The sequence below is a fragment of the Furipterus horrens genome, unplaced genomic scaffold (genome assembly GCF_987537825.1).
Source record: "Furipterus horrens unplaced genomic scaffold, mFurHor1.1.pri manual_scaffold_5, whole genome shotgun sequence".
NCBI lineage: Eukaryota > Metazoa > Chordata > Mammalia > Chiroptera > Furipteridae > Furipterus > Furipterus horrens.
The window spans coordinates 142,273,865-142,285,492 of NW_028327175.1; the positions used below are offsets into that span (position 1 = coordinate 142,273,865).

General features: G+C 38.6%; 1 pseudogene; it reads right to left on the minus strand.

Annotated features, from left to right (window-relative positions):
- Positions 1-5,815: 5,815 nt before the first annotated feature.
- On the minus strand, positions 5,816-10,465 carry LOC150010031 (UDP-N-acetylglucosamine--peptide N-acetylglucosaminyltransferase 110 kDa subunit pseudogene; annotated as a pseudogene).
- Positions 10,466-11,628: the final 1,163 nt, after the last annotated feature.

The window sequence follows — 11,628 nt, forward strand, 5'->3', positions numbered from 1 at the left end:
TATACAATTTTAAAGTATCTGTTTATCTATAAATGTTTGCATGACTAGGCATATAGCTAACTGTTCTTGTTATATTAAATAAACATGGCTGAACTTTTTCCAGACACACTTCGTATTAGTTGACCTATATAAAAATAAGAGTGCAGAAATATAAATTTGACTATAAATCTGTTAAATAAAAAATAATAGAATGGTAGCATTCACTGTTATTTTACCAGCTTAGCACTTATTTTTTAGCAACTTACAATATTCATTTTTATTTCAGTGTTCGCAGATCTTCGATATTGAAAGGCACCATGAGTAGTTCCAAGATTTAGTATAAAACATATCACTTTGAAGAGATACCACATTTGGGATCTACATATAAAAGCAGATGTTGATACTATTAAAATTAGAGCAAGTAATACCATTTGACTGTTTAAATAATTTTATGGGGTAGAAAATATTTCCATTTTCAGATAAGAAAGCTGAGGCTCTGAAAAATTAAAGAATTTGTCTAAGGATACACAATGTGTAATTGTCAGTTAGGCTTTATATTCAGGACTGCTTCATTTCAAAATCCATGATTTCCAGCTACCCTGTTTTGTAGCACAGACTTCTTCTTTGAAGTCTGCATTATTAGCATTGTTTAGCCCAACTCTGAGAGCTTTATCATATATTTAAAGTTAATTAAATTCATAAGGTATCAGTATTGATATAGAAAATATGAGTAAGACTAGCCAAAACCTTGATTAAATAAACTTTTATGGAATATCACACCACAACTTTTTTTTAAGTGCACAAGGAATATTCACTAAGAAAGGCCATATGTTGGTCATGAAGTACTACTAAATTTCAAAAATATTAAAATATTGCAAATTATGTTCTCCGATCACAACAGAACTAAATTGGAGGTGAATATCAGTTTTTAGAAAATGTAGAAAAATCTCAAATATTTAAAGTGCAAACAGTGCATATATGAACATATGAATAAGCCAGCGGTCCAAAAAAGATATACCGTGTAACATTAGAGAATATTTTGACCAAATGACTAGGACAGTATACTGTTTCTTAATATGTTGGACTTAATTGAAACAGGGCTTAGGGAAAATTTATAACTGCTAAGATACCTTGTTCACATAATAATAAATAGATGACAATAGGAGAACTTCTGTTAAACAATGTCACTTAATTTTGTGAACTCTTGAATTACATGTCAAAAATATAATGACTTGAAGATGGTGACATAGGAAGCTCCTGAATGTCCCTCTTCCCACGGACATACTAAAGAAATATCTACCTACACATGGATTTCTGTAAAAATCCAGAAACTACCTTAGCAACTTCTGCACATCACACAAATAAGAAAATATCCACATCAAAATGGGTAGAAAAGGCTGGAACACACTCACACCATAAATCCCACTCAGCACAACATCATACAATTTAGAGGGATTCCCAAACTCCCAACTTTTTCCTGAGAGCAAAAGGTTTCAACACCACATCTAGGGCCCCAACTTTTAAGTCATTCACCCCGGCAATGGACCACCTCTCCCAAACACCTAGGTGTGAAAGCCAACCAAGCTTTCATCCTCGAGACACATAAGGCTATAGCAAACAAACAAGCAGTTATTAATGGGCATGAGCACTCAGTGCACCTGTCAGTGTACAGGGAGCTGGGAAAAGTGCTCATCTCTGTGTCTTTCCCTAAAGGGGGTGGGTCTATATTTTGCAAACTTCCCAAACTGCTGACTGAGGATCAGGCAGCTGATTTAGCAAGTATCTGGGCACTTACTGTTATCCTCGCCTTTGGGACACTGATAAGTCTTGGCATGGTCTCAGTTAGGGGGAGCCACTGAGAACAAAAGTGGCTTGGCTAATCACAAGGTCAACAACTACAGTATGGGTCAGTCTGATTCATGAGGTTAATCACTTACCTGAGACCACTCTTTCGAGACTAGCAGAGGTGACTGTTTTAGCTGATGCACAGAAGCCAAGAGAGTCAAGAAAAGTGAAGAAAGAGGGATATGTTTCAAACACCACTAGCCATCAGAGATGCAAATTAAAACCACAATGAGATGCCACGTCACATCAGTCAGAATAGCCATCATCAACAAGTGAACAAACAACAAATGTCGATGAGGATGTGCAGAGAAGAAAACCTGAGTGCACTGTTGGTGGGAATGCAGACTGGTGCAGCCACTGTGGAAAACTAAAAGTGGAACTTCCTTTTGATCCAACGATTCCACTGCTGGGATTATACCCAAAGAATCCTGAAACTCCAATTCAAAAGAACCTATGCACACCTATGTTCATAGCAGCACTATTTAAAATAAGCAAGTGCTGGAAACAGCCTAAGTGCCCATCAGTAAGTGAGTAGATTAAAAAACTGTGGTATATTTACACAATGGAATACTAAGCAACAGAAAGAAAGAAGGAACCCTTACCTTTTGCAACACCATGGATGGAACTGAAGAGTAATATGTTAAGTGAAATAAGCCAGGTGGCAAAAAACAGATACCATATGATTTCACCTATAAGAGGAACTTAATGAACAAAACAAACAAATGAGCATGAACCAGAGGCATGGAAACAAGGAACAGACTCACAGTGACCAGAAGCTCTCCTACAAGAAGTGGCGTGGCGGAGAAACTTGGCTCTGGAAGTGGAACTGGGCAGATGGAAGGCCACTTCACAGGGCAGTGCCAGTGAAGCTCCATTGTTGGCAATCTTGACATTGGTACATTCTTCATTGTGTTTGTGTTCCTAATTTTTTTTTTTTGCTTTTGAATGTGACACAGCTTTTTTGATCATTTCTTTGGTGTGAAAAGTATTTTTTGGTTATGAGGTGGACATTATTTCCCCAATCTCACAACAGGATTCATTCACACCGTTAATTTATAAATCTTAGACTGGAGAATTAAGAACTGAGGAATGACCTTATCTTAAACTATCTACAATAAAAGAAAGTTTTTAAAAGGGCATGTCCAACTGAATTCAGGTCCTTTGAGTCAAAAATAAAAAATCCTCTGCTTCACATTTTGTTTAAGTGTTACTGTTTCTGCCTATTAATGTTGGAAACATAGATAATGCAATTGGAAAATCTAGCTTTTTTTATTGGCTTCTCTCCACATCCCAAAATACAAACCAGCAGAAATTGTTGTGCACTCGTCAGAATGAACTAATGTGTACTCTGAACTCATTAACATTGACATTTGTAATGGGAGGCAACAGGGGAAAAATTCTTTCATCCTTTTTTCCAGTAGAGAATAGTATGAGAAATGATGAGGGCATTTTATCTGCTTGCTGTGACCAGTGTGTACACATAAACATTAACATGTCTACAAGTATATTTCAGAAGGAAATCATTTAGTTTGAACTAAATTTTAAAAAATCAAAACTTTAAAGACTATGGTCTTCAATACTTGACCAGATTTAGTATCTAAGATTTTTCTACCTACCCCTCTTCAGTACAAGGCTGGCCGGCTGCTCAACAATCTCCTCCTCTTCTTCTTTTTTTCGTTAAGCTATGCATAACGAAAGTTGTCTTTACTGTATTTTTGTTGTTTGGTAATGTAATAAGCATGATGATGCCTTCTATTAACACATCATTCCAGTCTTGCTGGTAATTTTGTACAATATAGTGTGTGAACTCCTGTGTCGCAAAGCAAAACTGCAAAATGTTAAAGAAGTCAGTGAAGTGTATAAAAATTACAGTATCTTAAAAATTACTAAAAATTGGCTTTAGTTAACAACTAAAATTAGTAAAATTCTTCCTTTAATTAACAGCTTTCTGTTCTCTGTGGCAGGGAGTCTTTTGTGATTGGAAGGAAGATGAAAGGAGGAAGTTGTTATTTGAATAAGTCTCTTGTTGACTGTTCTCTTAGCATGAATGAGAGCATTGAAGCAGATCACATGAGAGGTGCTTGGAAAAGACAATCAACTTGATGTACATAATTGACACTTTAAAAGCAGTCAGATTCCAACTATAGCAAATAAACTGGAAGTAAGACACTGCAATTTTCAAAGAAAAGCACAACAGCTCTTAAGTGTTTGCATTTTCTATTTGGGGGGCAGAGTAATGTCATTAATTGTGCACAGTTCTTGAACTGATGTCAGCACCTAAGTGGCTCTGAATTTAAGTCTGGGATGACATCTTTTCTTTTTACATGACTCTCTAAACAATTCTGTGAACAAAGTTTGTAGCTGCTGGATTGTTGTTTGTATTTACTACAAGTTCCAGTAAACTGCAAGTATGACAAAGGATATTCAATTTTATGCTTGAAGAATTCAGTACATATCAGTTTCTAATGTTTCAAGCTAGGAGCGGGGTAAATAAGTGTAACCATTAAAGCTGCTTGTTAGCATGGAAGACTTCTCCATTCTATCATGGTAAAAACAAAAATGCACTTGATGTAGTAACAAATGAGTTTTGAATCATGAAAACTGTTTGCTATTTAGTAAGCTAATAAATGATGCACATATTTTCTTTTCAATGTACTGGGAAATATAAGTAAAATTAAATCTGTCTTTTTTTTCCCCTTTTGAATGAGGTCTTCCATGTTTGAGGAAAAGTCTTGCCTTACTACATATATTTTGTGGACACAGATATCTAATAGTTTCCATTTGGGGGGACTTAAGGATTCTTCTTTGTCCTGTTTAAAACACTTTTTACACTTTCTGACATATAGTACTTAAAGTTATTATCAGAAAATTAATTTTGAGTTTTGAAGCCTTTATCAAACTACTTTTAAATGAGTCATTTATTGTGCTTTTATAGCATATTTCTTTCCTTTACTCTTTTATTTCTTTTTTTCCCATTTCATATATTTAAAATGTCCAATCCAGGTCATGCCCTGCCACTCATGAAAACTGTGGCTCCCAAAGTAATGGCATGTTTAAGTGTAATAGAAAATTAGAGCAAAATGCCATTCAGCGTCAGCCTTTACATACCATAAACATTAAAACATTACATGGACAAATTTATTTGGTGATTGTTCACCTACCATACTGTTCACTTTTAACATTTGTCCACTTTCCAGTGAACCACAGTAAAAATATTAATCTACCATTACTGTAATTTGATGATTTTTATGGTACTATTCTTTTTTTTTTTTTTTCTGTAGCACAATTGAAATGTTTTACTTTTTTGATAAAGCATAGCATAATAGAAAAAAACCTCATTTCCAGTAATATCTATATCTCTATTCATAATTAAGTCTTCCATAGACCTGTTACCTGGAAACCAAAGCCTGTCACAATAAGCAAAGCTTTAACCAGAGTGGCTACTTTTCGTGCCAGAAAAAAGCCATCCCTATAGGAGGAATGATGTGCTATGGAAAAGGGCTGGAAGGCCACACAGCCTTGAGGGCACTAGAAGTATATCACCCTATTATTCCACATTAAGTAGTTTGGTGAATTGCAAATATCACTATCTGCAACCATGCTGGCAACCTTTAATATTTCCATCAGATAAAAAATAAATTAAGGAATTCCCTAAACCGATGTTCTTTGATTCACACTGTTAAAAGATAACACAGTTCATTAACACATAATTCTGGCTAAGAATTATACTTGAGACTCCTTGTTCAGGTTTTGGTTAACAGTAAGACTTTCAGAAATTCAAGTTCTTATTAATAATTTGTCAGCTAGAATACATTCAGGCATCGGCTGCAACTACAGAATAGGTACACTGCCTCAGTGCTTTGGGAAGACACTATAATCTAGAACACTACTAGCAGACAAAAAATTATCTGTTACTGGATAGCATAAGTGCAGTACAGCAAGACAAAACATATTCATATGTTGGTTTGTTTAAGCCTCGAGTCCTCCATCCTTTGTTGAAATTCAGTAATTTTATTCCTGTGGTTTAAAAATCAAGCTCCACGTGGCCTAAACTGGAATTTGTACTTCAAACCAAATAGCAGTACAGTCCGCTACTGCTGAGGCCGAATATATACAGACTCCAAGACCAAGTCCGTAAGACAGTTAGTACATAATTCCCCTAGAAGGTCTGAAAAACAATAACTCATATACATAGCTGGTCCTTTAGTGCTTTTTACCTATAACATATCTTTGATGGAAGTTATTTAATGTAGTCACAAATAACTATAACTTACTGATCAAATATTTGAATACTTATACTTACCTGGGATTTCATTTCTGCTGACAGAAATAGGAAGAACAGGACTCACTTTAAAAAAAAAGCAAACCTTAGAAAGGGAGGCAAAAATTTTATCACACACTATCAGTCTGGCAGCAGCATAGAGGGGCAGTTGACGGTAAAAACACTGGTGAAGTAGGTGAAAACTAAGCCAAAAAAAAATCAGTATTATTATCATCAATGATAGTACCACAACTGTGCCCTTCATAATTAATAATCATTCTTATGAATTTCCACTTGGCACCAGATAATGTGTTTCAGAGAAACACTCCGGGATGTTCTGAATCAGACTTGGTTTTGTTAGCTGAGTTACGGGAGAAATTTTAAAGTAGGGTTAGGGGAAGAAAATAGACTAGAAAAACAATTCTGAGCCATCATCTAAACCAACAAAGCACTGATAGCTCCAAACATTAGGTTAGACAATCAAACAACTGATATAGACTCAAGTGGTTTATAAAACCTATAAAAGACTACACCAGCAAAGTTTCCATTAATCTGTAGAACTCAGAAACTAAAGCAAGGAGTAACATTTTAGCTTAAAACCTTATCTCAAGAGAATCATATATACTTCACATGAATAAAACACCTGAAACCAAACATTTTTAAAAACTCCAATACCCAAATATAAAGAAGAAATTAATTCAGAAGATTCAATCAAGCCACAGAATCACAAAAATGGCTGGACAGTTCAGATCTCCCTACCACACTAAGCATCCCATGGCAGACCAAGGGCGAGCAGACCTTCCAGACCTATGCACCATCTGGTTGCTGCAAAATTCTATGGAGATTCCTTGTAGAACAGCAGTTTCCATCTCTTGGGTCTCTCCCTATCTTGCACGAAGCAACTCCGGCTGTGCTATTCTATTATCATTATTTGTCACCCATCTGTAGCATGATACTTATACAGACAAGTAAAAGGTCCATTATCTAGTTCCCTTTCCCCTGAAGGTTTAGGCTCAGGTAGGGAGGCAATTCTGTTGTGCACAGTCTTTAGTTAGGCCGACTCAGTGACTTCAACAGGCTTAATCAGGTGATCGGGTTTGTTGCCAGCTGCGTAATGCTCCCACATCTGTAGATAGAGCCGCTCTAGTTCCATTGTGTATTGTTTGGTGTTGAAGAGAGGGGTAGATATTCTCTGTTTCCAGACTTTGCCACGAATTTTCTTCAGGTATTCTAGATCAGTTCCCAGTTTCACAGCTATATCTTCATATTCTTGTCTATTTTTAGCAATAAGCTCAAGACAACCTAAACAAGTGAGCTGGGAAGCTGCTACTCGGGAAGCCAGAGTTTCTCCTGGCATAGTCACCATGGGTGTCCCAGCCCACAGGACATCCATGCCTGTAGTGTGCCCATTACAGAGTGGGGTGTCCAGGCAGACATCTGCGAGCTGGGCTCTCCTGACATGTTCCTCTTTAGGAGCAACAGGTGAAAAAATGATACGGTTCTGGGGAAGGCCCATGTTTTGTGCGTACTGTTGGATATTAAGTTCTCCTACTGCTGGAAACCGCAACAGCCACAGCACGCTATTGGGAACACGCTTCAGAATATTTGCCCACATCTGCAAAGTAGAAGGGTCAATTTTATATAACTGATTAAAGTTACAATACACAATGGCATCTTCCGGTAACCCGTACTGAGAACGTGTGGTTACAATAATGGTACGGGGAACCTCCTCTCCAGTGGCAGCCTTATTGTTGATCTGGGTAGTTGCCAGTCCGTTGCTAATACTGAATCCATTAATTGTTACCTGAATTTGTCCTCTGTTAATCATTTCAATAACTGCTTCTGCAATAGTATTCATAGGGATAACTGGCATATTAAGAGCTGTATTACTGCTTTCTGCATTGTCTCCTCCTTCAGGACATTTCATCTTGATAATTTTCACATCTGGTAAACTATCAAGAAATGCTTTGAGGTGAATGCCATTCAGAACAATCCGATTGTCATAAATGTGCCCATTGGACTTAAAATCGATGACTGCCTTTTTCTTCAGATGAGGGAACATATTAGCATGATCCCCAATAAAGAAAGTATGAGGCATATAAGCTAGTTTCTCAGAATACTGCTCAGCAACTTCAGCTGGTGAGGTCTCCTGATCAGTGATGATATAATCCATGAAAAGTGCCCCACTAGTTCCAGGGTATCCCAGCCACATTGCCTGAATAGGAGCTGGCCTGAGAGCAAAGAGCTCATTTCGAGCTCCCTTGGTATAACCATTCATGTTCACAAGAATGTGTATACCATCCTGATGGATGCGATCAGCTGCTTTTCCATTGCATGGAATCTGAGAAAGATCAATGAAATGATTAGCTTCTGCCATCACCTTCGCTCGGAAGTTTGTACCATCATCTGGGCTCAGAGCATAACAGAACACCTCAAATTTATCAGGATTGTGCATGCCTGGGATAGACTGCATGAGGTGAGAAGTAGGATGATTCCCAAAGTCAGAACTCACGTATCCTACACGCAGTCGACCATCGCTGAGCTTCAAGTCCTTTGGATGTTCATATGGTGGTTTATGAAGGACATTAATGTTATCCAAGCAGAGGTTCCCATGCCTCTCAGCAATAGCCTTCCTGAAGCCATGAGAAAGAGGATAAAGCATACTATGATGAGGTTGCACAGAAGGCAGCCTATTCTTCTCTAACTGGTCAGCCACAATGCTGACCAACTTCTTCATTCGCTCATCATAGTCTGTCCAATCACAGACAATCTGCAGGCAATGAGCCAAGTTGCAATAAGCATCAGGAAAGTCAGGTTTAAGTTTCAGAGCAGTGCGGTAAGAAGCTATTGCTTCTGGAATATTTCCCAAATCCTTGTGAATAGAAGCCAGATTGCTGTGGGCATCTGCAAATGCAGGGTTAATCTGAATGGCACGAGTGTAGCACTGCAAGGCTCCCTGGACATCCTGCATCTCCTTTAGCGTGTTTCCCATGTTAGAGTAGGCATCGGCAAAGGTAGGACTGATTCGAATAGCCTCTTTATAATGCATCAGCGCTTCCTGCAGTTTTCCCTGCTGCTGCAGTACACTTGCTAAATTTGAATGGGCAGCAGCAAACTCTGGGAAGACTTCTAATGCTTTACGATACAAGCGAACTGCTTCTTCAATGTTTCCCTGTTCTCGTTTGATGTTGGCTAGGTTATTCAGTGAGTCTGCATGGGTGGGACACAGCCAGAGAGCTGTAATATAACAATATTCTGCCTCAGCAACACTGCCCTTCTCTTCGAGAACATTGGCTAGGTTGCAGTAAGCATCGGGGAAATGTGGCTGCAGTTCAATAGCTCGCCTGTAGGTGACTATTGCCAGATCTATTAGGCCTTGCTCATAGTATACACAAGCCAGGCTGCCGTGCACCACTGCGTGATTTGGACTCAAGCTTAGAGCACGAAGGTAAGCTGCCACAGCTCTGTCAAAAATCCGTGCCTCTTTCAAGACATTTCCTAAATTGATATAAGCATCCAGAAAATTGGGATCAAGAGTGACAGCCTTTTCAAAATGATGAATTGCAAGCCAAATCTCTCCTTGTGCATTGAAAACACAGCCAAGATTACTCCAAGCTACTGCAAAGTTCGGTTGCGTCTCAATTGCTTTCAAATAACATGCCTTGGCTTCTTCCAAGCGACCCAGGGCTTTGAGCAGGTTCCCCAGGTCACTGCAAACACAGTACAAATCAGGACCGTACTGAAGAACAGAGACGTAAGCTTGTACTGCCCCTTCCATGTCACCTGCTGCGACCAATGCGGCTGCCAGGTTGATATAACCATCGATGAAATCTGGCTTGAGACGCAGTGCATGCCGGTAATGCTCAATTGCTTCCTGCAACTGTCCTCTTTCCTTGTACACGTTCCCCAAATTCGAATAGGCTTCTGCCAGAAGGGGGTTCTGTTTAATTGCCAGAGTGCTAAAGTGAGCAGAACTGTCCAGCCTTCGACACTGGAAGTGTATAGACGAAAGTAATAAAAGCACACCAGTATTGTCTGGCTCTTGTCTCCAGAGCTGCATGCAGTGTCTCTCAGCTGCCTCAAAATCTCCTGCCTGATACTCTCGATGTGCCAACTCAGCTAACCCTTGGAAGGAAAGCATACGTTTCGTTGGTTCTGTGCTGTCGGCCACGTTGCCCACGGAAGACGCCATCTGGAGCTCCTTAAGGGAAAGCGAGAAGGGGGTGGATGAGTCCCGCTGTGCCGCCACTACTTGCACGAACGTTTCTAGAGGTAACAATGAGAGGGCAGCAGCCGTACCAGTGCTCTGGCAGGCTTGAGCGGTGGCAGCACTTACAGGCTTCGAACCTTAGGAACTCGGGCTGCCTATCTACCTCTCACGGTCCTGAAATGGCGGCTACGGCTCCTCCCTTTTATGGTACTATTCTATCCTAATGACACTATTGCAACTATCTTGGCTTTTGTAGGTTTAGAAGACAATGGATTGTCTAATCTTTATTACTGTAATGTGTTGGGCATTATATGCTAGTAGAATCTAGTTTAATTGTTTCAGGTAAAAGTATTCTTTCAGTTTTCATTTTGAATATGTTAGGACTAAAGAAACAATAAACAACTGGTATCTGTAGATATATATCTAATCTATATCTATATATAATCTTGAGGAAGGAAATCATCATTTAATAATATGTACCTCATTTTGAGGACTGCTGTTCTACAAAATACTTCAATTTCTTTTGCAATGTCCCCCATTAAGTGTTCATCCAGTTTTTGCTTGAAGGCTTCTGAACCAGCAAAGCTACTTAATGAGAAAATCTGTTTCTTTTTGGATGTATCTACCTGAAATTATTCCTTAAACATGTTATTTGAGTTAAGACAGAATCTACTTTCTTGTAGTTTTCATTGGTTGTTTCAGGATACTGAAAATGTTTAATTCTTTGTCTCCCTTTAATGTCTTTCACATATTTGAAGATAAGTTTCATGTTCTCCTTAAGTCTTTTCTAGCCTGGAAATCTCTATCCTCCTTAGCTGCTCAAATAAAGTAGTTTCAGGCCTGCTTACCATCCTGGTCACTTTTTTGGGGGGGTGACACAACTTTCTGAATGATCCTCTTAAAATCTGGGATCTAGCACTGAATTTAGCATTCTAGATGTGGTCTGGCCAGTCTAAAGTACGGGATTATAACTTCTCTTGGTCTGTACATTACAATTCAAATCATGGCACACCCTCATATTTACTTTTTGTCTTAACACCTCTATTATACTTATAATGCATAATGACTAGGGTCAACCAAAATTCTAAGCCTCTTTCCTTGATTCAGTAAAATTAATTTTTAGACACAAGGGTAAGATTTTTAATATCCTTGTCCAATTTTCTTTTGGTTAAATTTGTTTCAGTGACTGCCTATTAAAATACTTAAAACCATGATTATAAAATAGCCCCATGAGGGGGGGACCAAGATGGCCGCGGAGTAGGAACAGTGTTCTCAGCTCGCTCCTGTTAAGGAGACAATCCAGGAGGAACAAACTTGGGGAGGAATGATTGAG